Source organism: Carcharodon carcharias, chromosome 3 (assembly GCF_017639515.1).
Source record: "Carcharodon carcharias isolate sCarCar2 chromosome 3, sCarCar2.pri, whole genome shotgun sequence".
Lineage (NCBI taxonomy): Eukaryota > Metazoa > Chordata > Chondrichthyes > Lamniformes > Lamnidae > Carcharodon > Carcharodon carcharias.
In genome coordinates this window covers 66,840,691-66,854,381 of record NC_054469.1, presented here as the reverse complement: position 1 = coordinate 66,854,381, position 13,691 = coordinate 66,840,691, and the positions used below count along the sequence as shown (strand labels likewise).

General features: G+C 43.7%; 1 non-coding gene across 1 annotated transcript; it reads left to right on the top strand.

Moving 5' to 3' along the window:
• On the top strand, window positions 1-107 carry LOC121276668. Its single transcript, XR_005942730.1, has one exon. It is a non-coding gene; the product is annotated as a U6 spliceosomal RNA (small nuclear RNA).
• The last annotated feature ends 13,584 nt before the right edge of the window (window positions 108-13,691 follow it).

Here is a 13,691-nt window from a genome sequence, read left to right as displayed (position 1 = left end):
GTGCTCGCTTTGGCAGCACATATACTAAAATTGGAACGATACAGAGAAGATTAGCGTGGCCCCTGAGCAAGGATGACACGCAAATTCGTGAAGCGTTCCATATTTTTAGACTTTCAAAACATTTCTGCTGAGACCGTGTGGTAATCGGGATGTGCAACTCATCCCTCGTGAAAAGAAATTCATGCACAGGCATCTTCCACTCATCAAAATGAAGTTCTGGACCTGGAACATCAAGACCTTCACGGACAACCCTAACAGTGACAAATCTGAGCTCTGCACTGTCATCATAGCTCGGGAACTCAGGCACCTCGGCATTGACATTACTGCCTTAAGTGAGACAGTTAGTGCAGAAGAAGGCCAGCTGAAGGAACAAGATAGTGGGTACAACTTTTTCTGGAAGGGTATTCCAGAAGAGGAACAACACCTCCATGGGGTGAGCTTTGCGATCAAAAATTAGCTTTTCTGGTCCCTCAACGAGTCTCCCTGTGGAATAAGCAAGTGCCTCATGACTGTACCTCACAAGTAGCAAATTACCCATAGCCATGGACATAATCTACAGAACAGATGGGAAACTGCTCAAATTTTAAATCTTTTTGGAGAGTTTTTTTTTTCCTCCTGGTGGTAGCTATTTAGTTCCACAAATCATTAATTTAGATCAGGGCTGATCTGTAACTCAGCTCCATTTACCTGCTGTTGATTTATACCCTCAATATCCTTATCAAATTAAAACTATTGATCTCAGTCTTGAAAATTTAAGTTGATCCACCACCCAGAGTCCTTGGGGAAGAGAATTCAAGATGTCCATTACTCTTTGTGTAAAAAAATGCTTCCTGATTTCACTCCTGGATGGCCTCACTCTTATTTTGCAATTGTGCCCCCTTGTTCTGGATTTCCCCATCAGAGGAAATAGCCTCTCCATGTCTACTCTATCAAATCCTTTTATCCTTTTAAATACCTCAATTAAATCATCCCGCAACCATCTAAACTTAAGGGAATGAAAACCAGGTTTATGCATCCTGTCTTCATAACATAATCCTCTAAGCCAGTGTATCATTCTGGTCAATCTGCACTGCAGCGCCACCAAGGCCGATGTATCCTGCCTGAGGCGCGGCACCCAAAATTGAATACAGCGTTCCAGTGAGGTAGCCATTTAAAGTGGATTTTGCCATCCCACTTGATTGATGACTTTGCCAAATCAACTTGAGACATAACTACATTTTTCCAATTACTCCTAACTTCAAGTGTGATGCCTATTGAATCATTGAATCAAAGAAATTTAAAGCATGGAAGGAGGCCATTTGGCACATTATGTCCATGCCAGCTGACAAATAGCCATCCAGCATACTCCCACTTTCCAGTTTTTGGTCCGTAGCCTTATGTGTTACGGCACTTCAAGCACTTATCCAAGCACTTTTTAAATATTATGAGGGTTCCTGCCTCTACCACCCTTTCAGACAATGACTTAGATGAAGGGACTGAATGTATGGTTGTTACATTTTCTAGTGACACAAAGATAGCTAGGAAAGTAAGTTGTGAAGAGGGCATAAGGAGTCTACATAGAACGGTTAAGTGAGCGGTCAAAAATTTGGGAGATGGGAGTATAATGTGGGAAAATATGAACTTCTCCACCTTGGCTGGAAGGATAGAAATTCAGCATATTATTTAAATGGAGAGAGATTGCAGAACTCTGAGGTACAGAGGGATCTGGGTGTCCTGGTACATGAATCAGGAAAAGTTAGTATGTAGGTGCAGCAAGTGATTAGGAAGGCAAATAGAATGTTGTTGTTTATTGCAAGGGAAATGAAATATAAAAATAGGGAAGTTTTGCAACAGTTGTACAGGGCGTTAATGAGACCACCTTTGGAGCACCTTGTGCAGTTTTGGTCTCCATTTTAGAGAATGGATACAAATGTGTTAGAAGTTGTTCAGACAAGGTTCACTTGATTGATACCTGGGATTGGGGGGGTGTTATTTTATGAGGAAAGGTTGGATAGATTGGGCCTATATCCATTAGAGTTTAGAAGATTGGGAGGTGATCTTATTGAAACATTTAAGATCCTGAGGAAGACTTGACAGGGAAATGCTGTAAGGATCTTTCCCCTCGAGGGAGCAAATAGAACTAGGGGACACAGTTTAAAAATAAGGGGTCTCCCATTTAAGACAAGGGTGAGAAGAATTTTTTTCTCTCAGTGTGTCGTAAATCTTTGGAACTCTCTTCCCCAGAGAGTGGTGGAGGCAGGGTCAATATTTTTAAAGCAGTCATAGATAAGATTCTTGACTAACTAAGGAGTCAAAGGTTTTTTTTTATTAATTCTTGGGATGTGGGCATCACTGGCTAGGCCAGCATTTATTGCCCATCCATAATTGCTCTTGCAAAGATGGTGGTGAGCTGCCTTCTTGAACTGCTGAAGTCCATATGGTGTAGGTACACCCTCAGTGTTGTTAGGGAGGGTGTTCCGGGATCTTGACCCAGCGACAGTGAAGAAACAGCGATATATTTCTAAGTCAGGATGGTGAGTGGCTTAGAGGGGAACTTGTAGGTGGTGGTGTTCCCATGTTTTTGCTGTCCTTATCCTTCTAGATGGTAGTGGTCGTGGATTTGGAAGCGGCTGCCTAAGGAGGCTTGTTGAGTTCCTGCAGTGCGTCTTGTAGATGGTGCGCACTGCTGCCATTGTGTCAGTGGTGGAGGGAGTGAATGTTTTTAGAAGGGGTGCCAATCAACGGGCTGCTTTGTCCATGATGATGTCAAGCTTTATGAGTGTTGTTGGAGCCACTTATCTAGGAAAGGGGAGAATATTCCATCACACTCCTGAACTGTGCCTTATAGATGGTGGACAGATTTTGGGGAGTCAGGAGGTGAGTTACTCACCACAGGATTCCTAGCCTCTAACCTGACCTATTGTAGCCTCAGTATTTACATAGGTAGTCAAGTTTAGTTTCTGGTCAATGGTAACCTCTAGGATGTGGATAGTGGGGGATTCAGCAATGGTAATGCCATTGAAATGTCAAGGGGCGATGGTTAGATTCTCTCTAGTTGGGGATTGTCATTGCCTGGCACTTGTGTGGCGGGAATATTACTTGCCACTTGTCAGCCCAAGCTTGAATATTGTGCAGCTCTTGCTTTATTTGGACATGGACTGTTTCAGTATCTGAGGAGCCATGGACAGGGCTGAACATTGTGCAATCATCAGCAAACATCCCCACTTCTGACCTTATGATGGAAGGAAGGTCATTGATGAAGCAGCTGAAGATGGTTGGGCCTAGGACACTACCCTGAGGAACTCCTGCAGTGATGTCCTGGAACAGAGATGACTGATCTCCAACAACCACAACCATTTTCCTTTGTGCTAGGTTTGATGCCAACCAGGGGAGAGTTTTCCCCCTGATTCCCATTAAGTCCAGTTTTGCTAGGACTCCTTGATGCCACACTCAGTCAAATGTGGCATTGATGTCAATGTCACTCTCACCTCACCTCTGGAGTGCAGCTCTTATGTCCATGTTTGAATTAAGGCTGTAATGAAGTCAGGAGCTGAATGGCCCTGGTGGAATCAAAACTGAGCGTTAGTGAGCAGGTTATTACTAAGCAAATGTCGCTTGATAGCACTGTTGATGACCCCTTCCATTACTTTACTGATAATCAATAGTAGACTGATGGGGTGGTAATTGGCCAGGTTGGATATGTCCGCTGTCTGTGTACAGGACATATCTGGGCAATTTTCCACATTGCTGGGTAGATGCCTGTGTTGTAGTTGTACTGGAACAGCTTGACTAAGGGTGCGGCAAGTCTTCAGTGCTATTGTCGGAATATTGTCACAGTCCATAGCCTTTGCAGTATCTAGTGCCTTCAGTCATTTTGTGATATTATGTAGGGTGAATTGAATTGGCTGAAGACTGGCATCCATGATGCTGGGGATCTCTGGAGGAAGCTGAGATGGATCATCCACTCAGCACTTCTGGCTGAAAATTTTTGCAAATGCCTCATCCATATCTTTTACCCTGATGTGCTGGGCTCCTGAATCATTGAGGATGGGGATATTTGTGGAGCCTCCTCCTCCAGTGAGTTGTTTAATTGCCACCACCATTCATGACTAGATGTGGCTGGAATGCAGAGCTTGGATCTAATCTGTTGGATGTCGAAACACTTAGTTCTGTCTAACGCTTGCTGCTTATGATGTTTGGCATGCAACAGGCTCTGTATTGTAGCTCCACCAGGTGGACACGTCACTTTTAGGTATACTGGTGCTGCTCCTGACATGCCCTCCTGCTCTCTTCAGGTTATTGGGGGTAGACGGAATGTAGAGTTTAGGCCACACTCAGATCAGCCATGATCTTACTGAATGGAGGAGCAGGCTCGAGGGGCCAAATGGTTTATTCCTGCTTCTAATTCATATGTTTGTATATATGTTTGTCTGTTCTTTGCACTCCTGCCTAGTCATTCACGATTACTCAGTTGACTTGCTTTCCAGCCAGTTCCATCACTTCCAACTCTGCAGCTGTGAATGTCTTCAAGTCGGAAACTTCTCCAGCAATCTTTGCCCGCTCCTTGGCATATATGCCATTTTCTCCTGCACACAAAATGGAGAATTAGTTTCCACTCAAAGGACATCTAACTCCCTTACCTGTATGCATCCCTCTGATAGATAATGGGGCCTTCCAGGTAAGTGGCCCACACACCAACTCTCATGCCATTTGTACAACTTTGTCTGAAGATCCTAGCTTATGTACATTCAGGCCTCATGATACACCTGCTGTTAAGACTTGCCATGCTTTCTACAGCCTGCCAATGGCCCCCCTTGCTGAGACCCCACATTGTTTGATGCTCACGTGAGAATGTAATTGATGCAACACTACCAGTGTACTCACCCTGGCAGAGTGCAGTAGGTCATTGGCCCTTTTCCTGCACTGGATCCATGTGTGTCTGTGGACCCCAAAGCCCCTAACCTCTATTGCAATATCCATGTAGGCTTCCTTGGTCAGGTGGGAGGATCTCCTGATGCTGTAGGTGGCGAAGAACACCTCATGTCATTCCCCGACAGCCAGGAGGAGAACCTGCAGGGAGATGTTGTTTAACTGTGGGGTCATGCATTGTCTGCATTGAGCCATTTTCCACATTACTCTGGAGGGCAAATGGACGTAAATGTGGCTTAGTATCTGAGGTGAAAGCGGGTGCTGAAGGCTAAGTAGAAGATCCTGTGATTGTAGCAGAATCTGCAGAACAGATGCTGCTGGCTTGTCGACAATGCATACATGTATGAATACCACTTAAATATAGCACCCAGACCTCTGATGACTTCAGCTGATGGTGGGATTGCTGTCTCCCTGATCACTCCCACTGTGTAATTGGCCAGGCCCCATGCTGCTGCATATCTAATTGGCTAGCCGCCATATAACTGGATGTGGCCAGCCTTTCCCAACATTTAGGGATGCCCCAGTGGGACATGCATCTGGTGCATTAAATTCTACCCATTACCTTTTATTGACTCTCTCAATCACTGATTCACACTCACTGTCACTCATTCACATTTTCATTCACTCAAATCCTCTCATTTTCCCTCATTCACTAATTCAGTAACTCATGTTCACCTCATTTTGGACAATTATGATCAAAACTGTACTGCTTTTTTTATTCATTCAGGGATGTGGGCATCGCTGGCCATGCCAGCATTTATTGCCATCCCTAATTGCCCCTGAGAAGGTTAGAGTGAGCTGCCTTCTTGAACCACTGAAGTCCATGTGGTGTGGATATACTCACAATGCTGTTAGGGAGGGAGTTCCAGAATCTTGACCCAGTGACAGTGAAGGAATGGCGATATATTTCTAAGTCAGGATGGTGAGTGGTTTGGAGGGGAACTTGCAGGTGGTGGTGTTCCCATGTTTTTGCTGTCCTTGTCCTTCTAGATAGTAGTGGTTGAGGTTTCGAAGGTGCTGTCTAAGGAGGCATGGTGAATTCCTGCAGTGCATTTTGTAGATGCTATACACTGCTGTCTCTGTGCATTGGTGGTTGAGGGAGTGAATGTTTTTGGATGGGGTGCCAATCAAGCGGGCTGCTTTGTCCTGGATAGTGTCAAACTTCTCAAGTGTTGTTGGAGCTGCACTCATCCAGGCAAGCGGAGAGTATTCCATCACACTCCTGATGTGTGCCTTATAGATGGTGGACAGGCTTTGGGGAGTCAGGAAGTGAGTTACTTGCTGCAGGACTCCTAGCCTCTGACGTGCTTTTGTGGCCATAGTATTTATATGGCCAGTCCAGTTCAGTTTTTTCATTGGTAACCCCAGCATGTGGATAGTAGGGGATTCAGTGATGGTAATGCCATCGAATGTCAAGGGGCGATAGTATCAGCAGCCATAAAGTGAAACTCTATCTCCAGAATCAATGCCTAATGTTTGGCATATACTAGAAGCCCTGAGCTCCTCTCTGGAACAGAGTTCCAATAGTTTCTGCCTTTGGAATTTATCTATGATTTTCTTTCTTTATCAGAGAGAAGGAGTTTTTTCCTCAGCAGTCCTGCTAGGGCCACTTGGCTCCAGACCTTATTACAACCTTGGTCCAAATATGGACAAAAGAACTGAATTCAAGAGGTGACTTGAGAATGATTGCCTTTGACATTTGATGAGTGTGGCATCAAGGAGCTGCAGCAAAATTGAAATTAATGAGAATTGGGGGCAAAGTTCTCCACTGGTTGATTGGCACACAGGAAAATGGTTGTGGTCATCTCAGCCCAAGGATATTGCTACAGGATTTCCTCAGGACGATGTCCCAAACCCAACCATCTTCACCTATTTTGTCAATGACCTTCCCTCCAACATAAGGTCGGAAGTGGGAATGTTTGATGTTGATTGCACAGTATTCAGGACTATTTGCAACACTAAATACTGAAGCAGTCTGTTTCAATATGCTTTAAAACCTGGACAACATTCAGGCTTAAGCAAATAGCTGGCAAGTAACATTTTCACTACACAGGCACCGGGCGATGATCATCTCCAATTAGAGAAAATCTCCCCTTGATGTTCAACAACATTACCATCACTGAATCTCCCACCATAAACATCCTGGGGGTTACTATTGATCAGAAGTTTAACAGGTCTAGCCGAATAAATATTGTGGTTACAAATGTAGGCCAGAGGCTGGGAATTATGAGGCAAGTAACTCACTTCCTAACTCCCTACACCCTGTCCATCATTTACAAGGCACAAGTCAGGAATGTCATGTAATACTCCCCATTTGCCTGAATGAGTGCTTCTCCAAAAGCACTTAAGCTCAACAACATCCAGGACAAAACAGATGCTTGATCAGTACCCCATCCACCATCGTCAACATTCACTCCCTTCACCACCAGCAGCAGTATGTACCATATACAAAATGCACTGCAACTTGACAAAGCTCATGCTTCGACAGTACCTTCCAAACCCATGACCTCTAGCACCTAGAGGAAGAAGGGCTGCAGACACATGGGAACACCACCACCAGAAAGTTTCCATCCAAGAGGTACACCACCCTGCCTTGGAACTATATTGTTGTTCCTTCATTGTTGCTGGGTTAAAAACATGGAACTCCCTTCCTAACAGCGCTGTGGCTGTACCTATTCCACATGGACTGCATCAGTTCAAGAATGAGTGTAGGTGTCATTTCGCATGAGCTGTTCAAAGTCCCTGCCTGGTTTGGCATTCTATACAATTAGGTGGGTTCCACGGTCCTAATGTTGCTTTGGATGAAGGAGCATAAAATGTTATAGAATGCCTGTAAAACTTGTTGTTTTGGCCCTCATTTTATATCTGAAGAATAGGTGCAACAGAGCCTAATTCCCACTCTAATATCTCCAGTTACAGCAGCTGCTCCATTGTGAAGTTGATGTAAAGGCAGAGTTTGCCAACTCTGTGACGGTGGCTCTTCTGGGGACTGAATCAACTGAATAGCTTTTCATCATGTTCCTTTTTCAACTATGGAGTTAAAATCGACAAGGGTTCCTGTCCGTGAATGTTATTCAGCAGACTATTTTCAAGATGCAAGTATGTGGGAAGAATCAAGCCATGTGGTTAAAGAGCAGGGTTTTTGTGGCTCACACATTAATAATCAACATTGGGCAAGTATCACTGGACAACTAGTGCCATGTCATATGGCAGGGAGTCAATGAGAGTGTGAGAGGAAAATTGGGAGAGAAAATTGCTAAGAGTAAAGGTCAGTCTTACATGATCAAATTCCACATTAAAGAAAAACACCTGTAAACTGTAATTTTTCTCCATGGTTACTTAAGATCAGATTCCATTTTTTCTTTCCTGAAACGTGATAATTTGCAATTGTATGACTGAGTGAATAGAATCTCCATGATTGCAGAGCAAGTCCACTTATTAAATAAAGGAGAATAAGCAAACTAAGAAACTTGTTTTCTAACTTGCTGAGAGAGCATCATGAGAGGATTGAGGAATATGAATACAGTGCAGGCGCTGAGAGAGTAACAGGGAACATCACAAAACAACGAGAGTGGAAAAATAAACATGTGGTGTCACAGCCAGGCATGGGTAGGGGTACGGTGGAGGAAGATTGGAAATGAAGTAGTGATAGGTGAACAGGCATCTCTGGCTTCAGATGTGATTCTAAGATGGTATGTTTCCCCCCTGGTCCCAGGGTCCAGGATGTTACTGGAGCCATACAGACTCGAAATGTTAACTCTGCTTCTCTCTCCACAGATGCTGCCAGGCCTGCTGAGCTTTCCAGCATTTTCTGTTTTCATTCCAGGATTTTACTGAGTGGCTACAAAACATTCTGAAGGGGGAGGATGAACAGCCAGATGTTGTGGCCCATATCAGTACCAATGACATGTGTAAGAAGAGGGAATTGGTCTTCCTGGCAGATTTTAGGAAACCAGATAAGCAGAAACTCAAAGGTAGTAATCTCCAATTGTAGCTGGTGCCACATACTAATGAGTACACAAATAAAAGGTTGGAGCAGTTGAGTGCATGGCTGGAGAAATGGGCTTTAGATTCCTGGGACATTGGGATCAGTTCTGGGAGAAGTGGGATCTGCACAAGCCAGATGGGTTGCACCTAAAGAGGCTGAGACTAATGTCGTTGTGGGTGGTTTTCTAATGCTGTGGAGAGATTTTAAACTTATTTGGCAGGAACTGGGCACCAGGATGTAGCATTAGAAAGGAGAAATGAGGTGCACAAAGAATTAGTAAAACAGGATCGGCAGCACGCCCACCGACAATTGAAAGGCTGTTAAGGCCATTAAAAAGGTAATTAAAAACATTTTTTGCCAAGCAGCCTTTGCACTTTTTTGGAAACCTCATCCACGGGCAGGATGGGGTTTCCAATACCAAATAAAATTTTTAAAATTTATTTGATAATAAGTCAATGCTCTTGTGGCAGAGTCAAAGGAGGGGACATATTTTATAACATTTTTAAGATCTTTATTTTTTATTTTGAAAACTGTTCATCTCTCTGAGGCAGCTCTGTACCTCAGGGAGATTTTTCAAGTGTGCACCCACGCGCATGCGTGAAGTTCACGCTCGCCCTCCTCCCCACCGCCCCCACATACAGGCAAGCCACTCGTGTTTCACGCTGGGTGGGACTTAATTGGCCCACCAAGATGAAATTGTGGTGTGCAGTCTCGATTGTAGGCGGCAAGCAGCTTCCCAACTATCCCTGCCTGTCCCCGCAGAGCCTGCCCAACAAGGGCAAGATTCTGCCCCAAGTGTAGGGCAAGGTAAGGAGGCAGACCTCTATGAACTAACACAATTGAATAAGTGGTTACAAAAGCATGCAGTACCTTGGGCTTTATAGAGGCATAGTGTACAAACGCAAGGAAATTTATGACAAATCTTCATGAAATGCTGCTTAAAGCATAACCTGAATATTGTGCCCAATTCTGGGCACCACGCTTTGGGAAGGATATGAAGGTCTCAGAGAAGGTGCAGAGAAGATACGCTAGAATGGATCCAGAGTTGAGGGACTTTAGTTATGTGGATAGATTGGAGAAGCTAGGGTTATTTTCCTTAGAGCAGGGATGTTTGAGACAGATTTGATAGAGGTGTTCAAAATCATGAGGATTCCATATAAAATAGATAGAGCAAAACTATTCCCATTGTGGAAGGGTCTAGTACCCGGGGACACAGATTAAAGGTGATTGGCAAAATAACCAAAGGGAACTTGAGGAAAAATGTTTTTATGCAGTGAGTAGTTATAATCTGGAATGCACTGCATGGTTCAATTATGGCTTTTGAAAGGGAATTAGACAAGTACTTGCAGAGAATATAGGGCAACTAGGAAAGTGTGGGAAGTGGGACTAGATGGATTGCTCTGAAGAAGGGTCGTATGGACTCGAAACTTTAACTCTGTTTCTCTCTCCACAGATGCTGCTAGACCTGCTGAGTTTTTCCAGGTTTTTCTGTTTTTAGCTCAGACTCAACTGGTCAAATGGTCTCCTCCTGTCCAGTAACCACTGAAACATAGAAAAATAGAAGCAGGAGTAGGTCATTCTCCCCTTCAAGCCTGCTCCGCCATTCGATATGATCATGGCTGATCCTCTATCTCAAAGCCATACTCCCGCTCTCTCTCCATACCCGTTGGTGCCAGCTCATTCTATGATAATGTATCACCATGCTGGCTTTATATCTTGATTTTTATCAAGATATAGAGAGATTTAGGATACAAATGCACCATGCTACGTAATATAAAATTGTTTACATGGTTTATCTGGGATTTTGCTGATCGTCTTCTAATCTTCTGTTGAAGTTTTAGAGGCTGAGCATGAGAACTCTGGAGGAAATTTCTGCTGAATGCATCATAGCTGATTTGTCTTGTCAGCCTTGATTCAGCGATTCAGTTTCCGGTTGAAGGGTTGTGAATTCCAGCCCTACTTGAGATCTGAGGGAATAATCTTGGCTGATATTTCAATGAAATACTGAGGGAGTGCCACACTCTGGGAGGTGCTATCTTTCAGATGAAAGATCCAACCGAGGCCCATCTGCCTTTTCAGGTAGATGTACAAGATCCCATGATTCTATTCAATGATGAACAATGGAGTTCTCTCAGTGTTCTGGCCAATATTTATGCCTCAACCACATCGTCATACTAGATTATTTGGTAAACTTTCTCATTGTTATCTGTGGCACCCTGCTGTGCATAATTTTGTTGTTGAGCTTGGCTGCATTAAAAGAGGGACTACACTTCAAAAGAACTTAATTAACCACAAAGTATATTGGAAGGGTTTGAGGTCATAAAAGACACTATATAATGAAATTTATTTTTTGTATGCCTTTGCTTACAGACCCAAATTATTATTTCTGTCACCCTTTTATATCATTCACCCTTTTTCTCTCAATGTGATTTTCACATTCTTTCCTGAACGGTGTCTGATGTATTCTGTTCTTTCTGTTTTGTCCCACCTTTTCTTTAGATTTCTCTGTCCCTTCGGGAGTGATTTTCATATACAGTGTTAATTAGGCAGGTGGTAGGTCGGATGTGCCATTTTCATGACCAGATCTGATTTAAAATAAATCAGCAAATCACATATCCTGCTCATATGCGGTCTCCCAAATTTGCTTTAAGTTTCAGTGGAGCAATGATGGCGGATGCTGACAGTGCCATCTCAAAATCATGGCCTATAATGATCTGCCCAGATAAGACTCCCTTTCGCATCTCTCTTATTCTCTGCAAAGTCCTGCATGAGCCTAAAGTATTTCAGAGTTCTAAATTCTTATTTTCTCCCCTTTGCCTGCCTCTTCTCAAGTCAACAGTTGTTTCCACCTACACTCATAACATCAAAACTTACTTTCTCCTCTTATTGCCTCACAGTTCTTAGAAATCCTTCAACAGGGTACATATTAATCAACTTTCATTCTTCTTGCAGGCAAGGCTGGCACACAACAGAAGGCAGAGTAAAAAAAACGGAAGATGTCTTGCCAGTTTACATACACTGATACCAACAGAAGAAGCCTCCATAAATAGCACCATCTTCGGAGAGGAAACAGAACAATAGCTGCTTTCTGGAGAGGCTCACGATTGTGGGATGGTTGGCATTCTTGGGGTCTTCCAAGTGCTTTTGGAAAAACAGCAGCCAGGAGACCTATACGTCTCATGGGAGCCTAAAAATAAAAGATGAAATAAATAAAGTAAAAGGCTCTTGCTGCCTTCTTGCCTTGCAACTTGATTGCCTGAAACTTCCAATCTGAGAGACTCCCAGGCAACTGGAGTTTCCGTGAACAAAGCCGCAGGTAATTGAGGAAAGGCGGGTAGGAATGGCCCCATCTGCCCCATTACCATGGCCGTTCATGGCCCTGCAGCTGTTTCAAGTGTAAGGCTAAGACTATTTGGGGTGTTAATTCGAAATGGCCTGCTGTCCATTCTGGCGGTGAAGAGGCAGCAGTGAATAGAGGCTCCAGGCTCATTTAAATTTGGCAGGTGAGCGCCACACGACATGTAGGCGCTTTGATGCAGCTCACTGGACTTCAGCCTCTGGAATGATGGCAGAAGTCAGAAGTATGCGACTGACGGGAGGAATGGGGAACACGATGCTGAGGTGGGGAAAGGCTAGGTTGGGGATGGTCCACAGAACTTTTGTAAAGCCAGGAGAACACTCCTGCTTCTTTTCACAGAATCACAGAATCACATTACAGAAGAGGCCCATTGAGTCTGCACCGACACGTGAGAAACACCTGACCTACCTACCTAATCCGTTTACCAGCATTTGGCCCACAGCCTTGAATGTTATGATGTGCCAAGTGATCATCCATTTACTTTTTAAAGGATGTGAGGTAACCTTCCTCCACCACCCTTCCAGGCAGTGCATTCCAGACCGTCACCACCCGCTGAGTAAAAAAGTTTTTCCTCACATCCCCTTAAACCTCTTGCCCCTCACCTTGAACTTATGCCCCCTTGTGACTGACCCTTCAACTAAGGGGAACAGCTGCTCCCTTTTGCCTCCACATAATTTAAAAAAATGATTTGACTATGGGCAAAGTGTCACTTTGCAAGCTCCACCAATGTATCCTTTAAAATTACAATCGGTATCCTAACCACGTCAGCAGGATATCAATTTGTGTGGGGAAAAAGGGCTTTTGCTTTATTTGGGCAGGTGCTTTGGCCACCTAGTGATAGGCCTCTGTGAAAGTTACAGTGGGCCGTTTATCAGTGTTAAAGGGATAGTAAGGTCCGGGATCCCATTTTTGCACCCTTACCCCTGATTAACAATGATCTTCCCAAATGAAAATGTCCTACTCTACGAAGGGAAACCAGGAAATCCCAAGACAACATAAAGAGGTTTGAGTTCCAACATTACAGATTTCCTGACATTGTGTCATTTCCCAGTTGCTATTAAGAGCAACATTGTGATAATCCCTTTTAAAGGATTTATAACGTATGATTGCATGCAATCTAATATGCAATGAAATATTGAAAAAAATTTGCACAAAGGATAAGAAGTGATTTCACAAAGTAATAAAGAGCATCCAAGTCAACAGTCAGATAATATCTAAAAAAGTAGTGCTTTGTCTCATAAATTATTTACCTTCTCCATGCCTACAGCACCACCATCTGTCCCTGAGCAGTATAGAAGTGATTGGATTCAAATTATTGCCAGTGTCAGATAGCAGGATGTTCCAACAGGATGTGTTCTAATGGTAGAGAAAGGTGAGAAAATGGAAAATACAGAGCAGAATATAATACAAAAACTCCTTCCATGCAGAATGGAGTGG